General features: G+C 37.0%; 1 protein-coding gene across 1 annotated transcript in view; it reads left to right on the top strand.

The window, feature by feature from the left end:
• Nucleotides 1-7,288: 7,288 nt before the first annotated feature.
• The window catches only part of LOC103386349 (band 4.1-like protein 1), a 60,330-nt gene continuing 56,109 nt past the window's right edge, over nt 7,289-11,509 (top strand). The window contains exons 1-3 of the mRNA XM_025060304.1: nt 7,289-7,553; nt 9,251-9,380; nt 10,170-10,310. The gene's annotated coding sequence lies outside the window, so the exon portion shown is untranslated. The remainder of the gene's footprint in view (nt 7,554-9,250; nt 9,381-10,169; nt 10,311-11,509) is intronic.

Below are 11,509 nucleotides of genomic sequence, written 5' to 3'. Positions count from 1 at the left end.
CAGTTGTCCTCTCCCACTGTGTCTCTGTCAGCCAGGGACACAGAGTGACAGGAACTGGAGACACATGACCAATAATTTACTAACTCAATCAGGAACTGAAAATGTCCACCACCATAAGTAAGGCTTTGTATTTAACTTTTGAATTCCTTGCCGACGTCTCTCTTGCAGTCTCTCAAACGAAACAAAAGACTGAGCAACGTTTTTTTTTATTTATTTACTTTCTACTTCCTGGTTTGAGTTGCCAGTAAGAATATGTACAAGGAACTACAACCAGCAAAAGGAGAAGTTGTGGCCTGTAATAGAGAACACTGTGATACATAATAAAAACATATAAAAAATAGAATAATTTCATATAGAAAAAACCTCTCTATTCAACTTCTGGCATTTTGATTTGTTCCCTATATTAAAATGTATCTAATCTTTTATATTGTCTTACAGTTTTCATATCTCTGTATCTGCCCCATGACACAAAGTCCAAACAAACAAAAATCTTCCTATCGTTTTTTATAACTCTATAAAGAACTATTAAAAAAACTAAAGTGATTTCTTAGAGCATAAGAATGCAAGGGAGAGGGAGGGCATTTCTGAACACAATTGCTTATCACAAGAGAGCATTAATAAATAAATTATTTAAATAATAAATTTCAAACAAAAAAAATATTTGCTGTAAAACACTTCTTATTTCTTAGAGCCATGGCTCGAATCAGGAATGTATTTAATTCACTGATACAGCGATACATCAGACGAGAAGATGGCCGATGTATCAGTGCACGCGCTTTTCATTTCGAAAGTTTCGTCACACTGCAGCTGCTGAGACTCTACTGACATCTGGTGGGCATATTTACACATGACCCATAATTACAGTTACACTTCCTTTTTTATCCTTTATCGTCCTATAAAACCCTGCTTGTTTGAATTGTCACGTACTGTTTCTATGTGAACTGCTAATGAACCATAACGAGATTCTTAAAAAAGCGATTTCAGCTCATTATGTTCTGTTTCTGTACTTCACCCAACACTGTACACTTGTATGGTTATGTCAACAGCACACATTCAAAGATCCAGTGGCTTCAATGTCCAATTAAGCAGGTGTTCATAGTGTTACTGTACTTTTCTTTTGAGCTGTAAACCTCCAACATTGTGATTAGAATTATACTGTGACACAATAGTTAAACTAAACATTCCATTATTCACCCATTTTTAAACCAAACATTTTAATGAAAAAAAAACCCGTAGTCCATAAATGAACAGTGAGTAGATCGAGACAACTTTCTGTCTGTTCTTCCTTCGGTACTTTGCTGAGGTCACTGTGACGCAGCTCTGTGACGCCTGATGACAGTGAAGCACAATATACCTGTCTGTTCTGTACGAAAGAGGTCGGAGATATTCTGTATCCACGGAGGAGGTGTTAGTGGAGGCCTGAGGATGAGTTCACACAGAGTTCAATGTCATTATTATGCTCCTGCCTGTAGGCTGTCCACAGTCAAACCTTTTCTCTACCATCACTGCTGAGTGTTAACCAAATCGTGTGCAGTGACTGAGTTTCAAATATCTTGATATGAGTTAGAGAACTGAAATAAATAGTCCTCTTGAACGGAACCATATAACATGTTTTAAATGAAGAAACCCTGATCATAGACCCCTCCTTTCCAATGACAAACACCAATCTAATTCAACCCCTTAGACACAGTAATTAGACATAGAAATAGCACAAGTATATATCAAGTAAATATTTCAAGTAAGTGTTAAAAGGCGTTACTTTAGTTAGAAAATAGATAAAATTCAGCTAGAATTGGTAAATATCAATTCTATATAAGCAAAGTATTTACCCACTGGCAGTCCAAAATATTCAACATATAGCTAACAGAAACATTAGCATAACTACAGTATGTAAGTTAGCCAACTAGTATATTGCATAACATTTTATTAATTTATTTGATGGCTAACTTTGTTTCTGTTAGCAGTGGATTAACATTTAGCTCTGAATTTCTTAGATATTCACCAGTTCCCAAGGTGTCTGTCCAGAAGAATTCTGGTCCTCAGATAAATAGTTGGTGACCCTTGGTTTAAATGATGCCAAAATCAGATAGCAACAACATTTTTGATACAAAAAAATTACCATTAAAGTTTAACATCGTTTAAAGTAACAAAAATATTTAAAAGAAACAAAACATGCTAAAGAGGCTACAATACACGATAACCAAACGGTTCATAATGACCAAGAAAGATTTACAACATTTAAATTTAAATTAAACTCCTTTCCAAACGGTTCTGTAATCTATTTCACAAACTGAACTCACAGCCATTTAAATCGAGCCCTCCTATGATACTAAATTAAAAAAAAATCAATATAATCCACATTAATTGTTGATTTATTTAATTAGTGAAACGCTTCAGTGAGTCAAATGATGCTCATTTCATTTACCTACTTAATTTTCCATTTTAATTATCTTGCTCCCTGAAAACGACTCCAGTAGGACCTTCTAGAAAAACTCAAGCAGTAATTTCTGATAATTGTCTGTCATTGTGTTTGTGAAGATGATTCACTCTTCATCATGATGCATAAAAACTGCTGAGAGGGGAGTTGTATTTCTTCTCCCCTCACTGCATCTGTGATTCTTTAAAGTTCTCTATAAAGACTATAAAACACATGATGCACTGCTCTCTGTCTTTATATTTTAATTTTAATATAAGATCGACTTTATATATATTATTTAATGTAATATATATCATATAAAATATATTTTATTGTAAAACATATACTATATTATGTATTATACAAGTACTATACCTATATTATATATACAATAACACAATTTTGCTAAAAAGTAGCAACATGAGTATAAGTAGGAATAATTGTTAGCCAGAAGATAGCTATAGGCTACCTGGAAACACTAGTAGAAATATCATTAGCATCTCCAGGTATTACCAAAGGTCTAGAGTTTGAACAACGCTACACATAGAACAGTTTCAAAACTGTTTCTCTGGAAATGATGATACAGATTTTGTATAAGTCTGTGTGGGAATGATACGTACTGAAAAAACATCACTAATTAGAAATTGTTAATCTGGAATTACCTAAAAAAGTACTAGTACAATTCTCAATAGCTATTGCAGCATAAATAGTTCAAGTTTATAGTTTATCATCCATGTACAGGCCGTCTATTATACATTAGAAAAATATGATGCCTGGTTTGAAGATGCCCCTGTAAATGTAGGTCAGTTAATATTTTATCACTTGCTGTGGGCTGATACTTGTTAACATACCACACTATGATAATACTATGGACACATTTGGTTTTTTGCCGCATTAAAAGTGAAGTGTCAGTTTCATTAGTTTAAAACACCATGAGACAAGAATATACTGTAGCCTATCAAAACTATGATGACACTACAGTAAAGGGCACTGGGGGTGATGAATAGAGGAATTAAAACAAAGACGTTCCAGTTCCATGGACATATTTCCCAGCAGAGACATTGTAAACTGAACACTGGATCTGCTAGACAGTGAGGTGCAGTGAATATTAAGCAGCCACTGGAGGGTGACCTCATAAAAAACATAAAGACTCAGACAGACGGAAAGATTGATTTGTATTGTGAGAATTGGCAGGACTTGCCCCAGAGTTCAGGGTACAGCTGGGGCTCTGGGCCAAAACAGAACAAAAATCGCTCTGAACATAAACTTCTGAAGGTTGGAAACTGAAAATGCCAATGATTATAGTTTTTGAAGTTTTCAAATATTTTTTGAACAAAGGAATCAAGAATCTGCAGGCACTGTGGAGCAGTGGCTCTATATTATTTTCTGTCATGCCCCCCTTTGGGGACAGAAATGTTTTTATACTCCCCTGCCTCCAACCTATTACTATTGAGAACCTGTGACTTGTATATTTTTATCTGTGCAAACCACTGTATGAGTTGCTGCCACCTAGTGACTGGAGGCTTGTTATCATTCCAGCATTCCAGCAGTGGTACACTTATGTCCAGAATGCCATATTCCACTGGAGGCCCCTCACCGTGCCACCCCACTATTTGAGAGTGGGGTGTCACTCTACAGTGACAAGGAAGTCACTGTAGAGTGACTTCCTCTTTTGCTGCACTGCAGGCAGGCAAGCCAATCAGACACATTCAGTCTATAAAACCAATGTTTTGTGGTAAATGAACGATAAAAACCTGAATAGTGTTGAATTTAAGCTTTTCAAAGACTTTAAGATCTTTAGGGTGGGGGCTAAGGGTGTAGGGGCAGGGGTGCAGCAGAACATGCACCCATAGGAGGAACAGCCAAACTCCATATAGAAAGATTAAAGATCAAAGCAAGAGTGGAATTTGCTTTCTTTTGTTTGTGTTTGTTTTGGCAACTTCTTGTCCTTCATTAGGTCTCCTAAATGTAAGTCAGACTCTGCAGATGTTTTTATGTCCTAGATTCCCAGGACCCCGTGTAAATGGTTGTTATGGTGAAACAAATGGATATCCACAGCCTGACTCATGTTTTTGTGTTCACTAGAATAATAGCTTTGTTTTGTTCTCCCTGATGTTCGGTCAGGGCAGTCCTCACTATCATGTACAGTGTAAACAACATTCTTCTCTTTGTGGTGCTACGTTTTGTTCTTTAGTATGAACCATTTTTTTTCTGATGATGTCACTGGGGTTAAAGTCAACTGGAATCTGATGTTTGTTGATGATAATTGAGTTTCACATCAGCATGTGATGTGTCTCAAAAATTGAATTAACACACGTATTCCAATGTGTTGTACATGTAGCCCAGTTAGATCATTTTGTGTTTTAACCACACAGGGACTATTAGTATAAGTAGCAAAGGGCATGGATAGATGCCCGGCGCCCACAGCTGCACAGTGTTGGGGCACACACATCCCTTCTCTCCGGGGCACATTGCTCCATTTATGCCCCACACACTGCAGCATTGATGGAAGTAGCTTCCTCATCTCAGTGCACCAGCACAGCATAGGTCAGCCAACACGTCTATGTATATCAGCAGAACATTCCATGCAAATGTAAATTTGCCTATAAACTCTGATTAAACAAACATCATGCCATGGCCAGGGATAAAGTTCAAGTACTGTAAAATACCTCTTGGATATCTTGAACAGATATTTAAGCATTATTTCTTTGTAAAGTGTTGAGTGCTTTGTTCAACATTCACATTTTTAAAAACCATTTTACCAAGCTTTAAGTGGAAAACTGAAAAAAATATTGAATCTTTGTGCACTATTGTTATTATATTTATAAATATAAATTATTGGAGACATGTTTTAAATCATTGGACTTCACCGTCACTGCTTCAATATTCTGACAATAATTACTGCCGTATTCCAGATAATACACATAATGATTAGTAGTCTTTTATAGTAACTACCAACAAAAATTAAGTCCAGAGAAGCACAGAAAAAACCCACAATCCTAATACCATGATCGACCCCTCTTTTAACCTTGAAATTTGCCCTTTGGACAACGAAAGTCATGTGTTGGTGGAAAAAATAAAGAGGACTGAGAAAAGGAGGAAATGGCCATGTCCTGGCCAGTAGATATCAGAGTGGAGAGAGGAGCAGACAGCACGGAGACAGGATGCTGCATCACTTCTGTGAGTCTTTTCAAAACAGTGTAAATCACTTGGACGAGCCCACTTTATCATTTCAGGCCAGATTTTGTCACAGTGGAAGAAAAATGGTTTGGACGTGACTGTTTTACACAAACAGATGGTAAAAATGCTAAATAGGAGCAGTGAGAAATGATATTAGAGAGGGATTATTCAGCAGGCCCTGCACAAAGGCATACAGAGATATTCTGCATGACCCAGTGGTTGGAGTAAAGTCAATACACCATGGAAATGATCCCATTTATTTGTAAAATTAAAAAAAAAAAAATATTTGTTTCATTTAATCGTTACATATTTATAGGATGTCTGTCTGGACGTTCTTATAAAATATAACACCCATACATGTCACAGGCTCTACATTAAAGAGGAAAATGATCAGGGAGATGAGGCAGGAACTTTTATTTACTGGAGCTCATATACATATAATATGGTTTCATGTCAATGGCAGCAGACAAACAATTACATTCTTTGCAAAACACAAAAAAATATAAAAAAAATAAAACAGTCAAGTCATTCCAAAAACTTTCACTGAAAAAAGAGAAACATTGCTTCACAGTTTTTAAAAAAAATTAAAATTATCTTCTAAACAACAAGGGGATATATATGTATATATATATACACACACACATTTATACACAGTATATATATATATAAATGTATTACTAATACAAAATAGACATATACATTACATTAGTATTGAAAACTAAATATGATCACACTGTGAGGTTAGCATCATGATTCTAATTAATGTGTACAGTAGAAGATGCTAGACACCCAGTACAGCAGCATAACTAAAGGATAAATCAGGTTCACCTGAGACAGCCCTACAAATAGGATTTATTTAAAAAGAAAGTTTTACAGTAAGTCTAACTTTGAATTTAAAGATGGTGTCTGCCTCCTGAATCTACATTGTCACCCAGTTCCAAAGGCGAGGTGTCTGGTAGAGTAACTGAAAGCTCTGCCTCCAATTTAGGAGGCCTGAATTTTCAGAGCGAAGTGTGATGTCATACGTCAGTGCTTGTTTTCCTGTCCCAAGATGGAACATAAAAGCAGAGCAGAATGGCGCGCGCTTTCACTAGGACACGTTATGCTGCCGGACCAGGAAGTGCAGCGGTGCAAACAGCGGTGAGTATGTGAGTAGTAAGATTCTGCCGCGGGTTGAATCGTGAAGCTGCAACAGGAGCTACCTTACTGTTCATTGTGATAATAATATAATAAATAAATGGATTCTGTCGGTGATGTACTGTGTTGTGGTTGTTTGTGTACGCTGTACGCAGCAGTTTAGCATACTGGCGTGCATGTGCATTGTGGGTAGTGTAGTTTATGTAGGTTAGGCGCCATTTAGACTGTTCGACTTTTCTTTACATAACATTATGCACAACAACGTATGCTTGGTTCAGGCTACACAGCAGAATTATCTTGTGAGAGAAACAAGCAACGAAGTCTACAAAACAACACTATAAATGAGCCACTCGATGGTGAAGAGAGGTTAATGTATCAATTTATTTAATAACTTTTACTTATCTATGTATTTACCATTTCAATTCAACTTTTGTATGTGGTTTGCACATTTACCTCTTTGAATATCTAATATATAAGGCTTTTAAATCAAGTTGAGGTTAGTTGGATAGAGTCTTTTAAAACAATCGAAATAGTCTTAAATAGTCTTGCTTATTTTTTTATTACTGTTTTGCATTTGTTCACTGTTAGCAGCATTTAATTCAGCTATTGGCTTGTGAATCACTTTAGTTTTTTGTTTGTTTTTTACTGCACAGGAAGTGGGGAGAAACAGACAGAGGCAGTTGGTGGGATCATGTAGGCTCTTTGTGATACTCCTGTAAGACAAAGCAGGCCTTTTGGTTCAGTGACCAGAGACTTGACAATAGAAATAGGCATCAATAAGCAAATACACTTTCTAAACAAACCCCCAAAACCACAACGAGTGAGTATCAATATTTTTAAGCAAATTCACAAAGAAGAAAAAAATCACAAATAAGCTGAACAGACTGCACTAATCGTAGAGGGCAGCTGCTGTAAATAAAGAACAGAATTGTTCATAGTACATGTAAAAACACGATGACGCATCCAAATTAGTGACTGTAACATTAGCTGAAAATCACATACCTCTGAAATTTGTGACATTAGAAAAGAGGTGAAAAAAGGTCAGTGTTTTCAACTGACCATATAATTTCTATTTAGCTAATCTTAGCCAATCTTTCTTATTTTTCTTTTTGCTATCTCCTCTCTGCCCTTTACTACATTTTTGTTCTCTTTGTATTTTTTTGTTTTTAGGATTTTTGTTAAATCATACAGCTTCTGGTCTAATCTGGTGTATGTGTTGGTTTATTTACATTTGTTATATATAATTATTTTAAAATGTTTTTATGTGCTTATTGAATAATACGGTTTAACATTTAATAGTTTTTAGCTAACTTCTAAGTAATATTTAATTTTTATGGCCCATAAAAATTAAATAATACTCTCCAACTAGTTTGCACATGAACTAGTTGGCAAGCGGAGTGGACAACGGCTTTGTTTTCATTCACTGGTTGTACGTTATATATTGGATTTTGCTACATTCACTTTCTTTAGTTTGGTTTTCTTTCTGGAACTTTGTGCCCTTCATCATGGATTTTGGGACTGACATGTGGGGCAGAACATAAAATTAAAATAGTTAAATTTCTTTTGGATTTTATAACATTTTTTTTGTTTGACCTTCCATTAGCATTTTGTCAAATCTGTTACTGAGCGTATGACACATCTAAAGCAGATCTAGTTCAAAGTCAACAAGCTGTCTGTTACACACCATAGTGCAGTGCCCTATACAGTATCATTTACAGTTTCAGGCAGGTGAGATAGTGGTGACCTTGAATGTTTCTGCAAAGAATTATGTTAATTACTCCATGTAGAAGCCTGCCTTTGTGAATCAGAAACAGCAGTTAATACAATCAACACTAGAAAGCTGTGATCAGTGACTAATTACATCAAAACCCTGCCTGTTTGAACAGTTCATTAGACACAATAGGGAGCTGATACTATTAGCATAATGCAGCAGCTTCAGTCAGTCCTGTTTGCAGTCCTGCCAAATAATCACATCATGTGTCTTAGGTCAGGTGAAGCAGTGGTGGCAGTAGTAGGGGTGGGGTCTTTAGACGTGTGCCTGGTTAAACGGTGTACTAGGTGATGAAATCAAAGGGTTTTTGCCTCCCTGACGACAGAGGAAGAAATAATAGCAGCCCCTCTGATGTAGACTGAGCAGGGGTGTGTGAATATTTCATTACAGAATGTAGGAAAGCAGTGACATAAATTGGCATGTTTTCACATTTAAAAAAACATAAAAATTTAATATATTGCTTGTTGCACTAGGGGTGTTTTTCTTACAACTTACAACCCAGATTAGTGCCATATATAAAGAAGTTTGCTTTGGCTTTGTTGTTTTCTTGTTTTTAAAAATTATTTGTTCGAAAAATCAACAAATATCAGTTTAATTCCAGGCTTATATTTATATTTATAAGAGTTACTTTCTGATGAAAATGTATGTTTATTAATGTAAAAGTGGTGTGTATTTTAATTCTCACTTCTAAAATTTTAAATTAAGGCAATTATTTCATTCATCTCCTGGTGCTTGGTACTTTTCAGGGATGCAGGGGAGCTGGAGCCAATCACAGCAGACCGATTAGGGCCAATCATTGGTCAATCACAGGGTAGTACCTGAAGTACACACAGGGAGAAGATGGATACTGGAACCTAACCCTATGTTAGCTGCAAAGTAAGAACACTTTCTACCCTTGATGAAACTGAAACATTTTAAACTAATGATACACACGTTTTTCTGATGCTTTTATTTTTCACTGTGTTTGGTCTTTATTGAAAAAGTTAAAATTAAGCAAATTCCAACAGATAGATCCAGACAGATTTGAACATTTCGTGCTCCAAGCGACCTTGTGACTTTGGCCTTGTGTGACAGTAATCTGTCAGTCTTCAGTCTTTATCTCTGGTGGTACAGTAGGACTCCAATACTGACAGCCTGGATCCTGGTCTACAGAAATAAATAAAATACTGTTTCTAGATAAACGCACTGTCCCTAAAACCATTGCTGCAAATCTCTCAATTAACTCTGGCAAATAAAGCAGATCTACGACCTTATCACATTCAGCAATAAGTCACTGACTGGCTGACTACTGATGGACTGGGAGGTTGTTTCCTCCCATGATCGTATGTCATGACACAGCCCTAAGCGAATGCAGCAGCTGCTGCGGAAACACTGAGACGTTGTGTCACCTTCTTGGCATTTTTATACACTTTGAGCACTTGTTGACAGAGACGGGGTTTTTTTTTTGTTCAGGTGAATTAAGTTTGTGTCATGTCATGTTAGGCTTAACGCTGTCATTCCCCACCTGCACGCGCCGCGGAGAGTGTTGCACGCGCTGCCTGTGCGTTTTCCTTCTGCCTCCCTGCATCTGACAGCGTCCCTCCTCCTTCCTTATTACTCCTCTCTCTCTCCCTCTCCCTCTCTCCCTTTCCTTCCTTCTCTCTCTTACCCTCTCTCTCTCTTTAGGTTTTTCGCCGGCTAATCACAGGCGCACTCCCTTGCATTCTTTCCCGGGGAATAAACATAGCGCAGCAGCCGGAGCAGGACTAACCTTCCCGCGGTGCGCACCTCCCATGGTTCTCCGCTGGATGCTTGTCTGACAGGAGGGTAAGTAGAAAACCGTTCCCCCTCCCTGGTCACTTTTGCTTGAATAGGCTCAGTCTTGTTTGTGTTGTTTGTGCGTGGAATGAATTTGTTGAATGTCAGGCATTGACGCTTATATGGTACGTGCTGTATTTGTTTATAACAGATATTTAGTTTCCGCTTCGTTCAGTCCCGTGTGTTTGATTTAGCTGCAGACACAGAGGGGAACATACAGGCTCTCAGCCGCTCTTTACACCATCATTTCATGTCATAGGGCTCGGATTTTGCCCACTTGCTTGACGCGAGGATCTCAGTCGGAAGATGGATTATGCAGTGGCGTACACACGTTTTAGGGGTTCATGTGATCTAGTGAAGAAGACCCAGCATATGATTCTTATAGGATTCCTCATCTTAAATTCGAGAGTCCATCACAGGGCTACCTAAAAAGACAAATGACCATCTACACACGCTGTAGAGCAGAGCTTCTCAACCACTAGGGCCTTAGAAGATGTCATGCCATGAGTCACTCAGTACAGGCACACAGGGGAAAAATACATCACATTATTTGCATTGTATTTATTGTTAGTGCTAAATATTTTATTTTGAAAAACGACCTGATTCAATAACAATTACAAACACATTTTGACACATGCTTGTCAAAATAAAAGTCTTTGGAGAGCTTACCAAATGCTCACAGAGGACATGGAAAAAGGGAAATTTACATCATAGTATGTTTTTTCTGCACTTTACATTTGTTATAATATCAGTCTTTTATTTTTCAAAAATCAATTTGCTGCTTGTTGACGTGGGAATATTGTCTTATTATTTAAACCACTGGCACCAAAATAGCTATTGACCTGTGTCCTGAAGTATCAGTTACTATCAGTCAGTCTTAATATTTCAAAGCTCATACAAATGTCCATTCACATGCTTGGGATTTACCTTGATGAATATTTTCATATAAATAAAAGCAGTCATGTTGAGTTTTTGGTGGCGTCACCAGGGACATTGTCCTACATGTGTTTCTTGAAATTGGGTGTGTGTGGTTAAAAGAATGTAAGAACAACAGACCTTGTTCAGCACTGTCATTAAAAGGTAAAGAAGTAGTAATAGAATTATCTTAGCATAATGAGCACAGGTGGAAGCCAGTTATTATTTTATTTGAGTTGTTGCTGTAAAGTGTTCAAATAATTGCTTTATATTTCTGAATGTTAAACATTAAG

This window comes from Cynoglossus semilaevis, chromosome 11, assembly GCF_000523025.1.
Source record: "Cynoglossus semilaevis isolate Cse_v1.0 chromosome 11, Cse_v1.0, whole genome shotgun sequence".
In the NCBI taxonomy this organism is placed as follows: domain Eukaryota; kingdom Metazoa; phylum Chordata; class Actinopteri; order Pleuronectiformes; family Cynoglossidae; genus Cynoglossus; species Cynoglossus semilaevis.
This window is presented reverse-complemented; position numbering and strand designations above follow the sequence as displayed.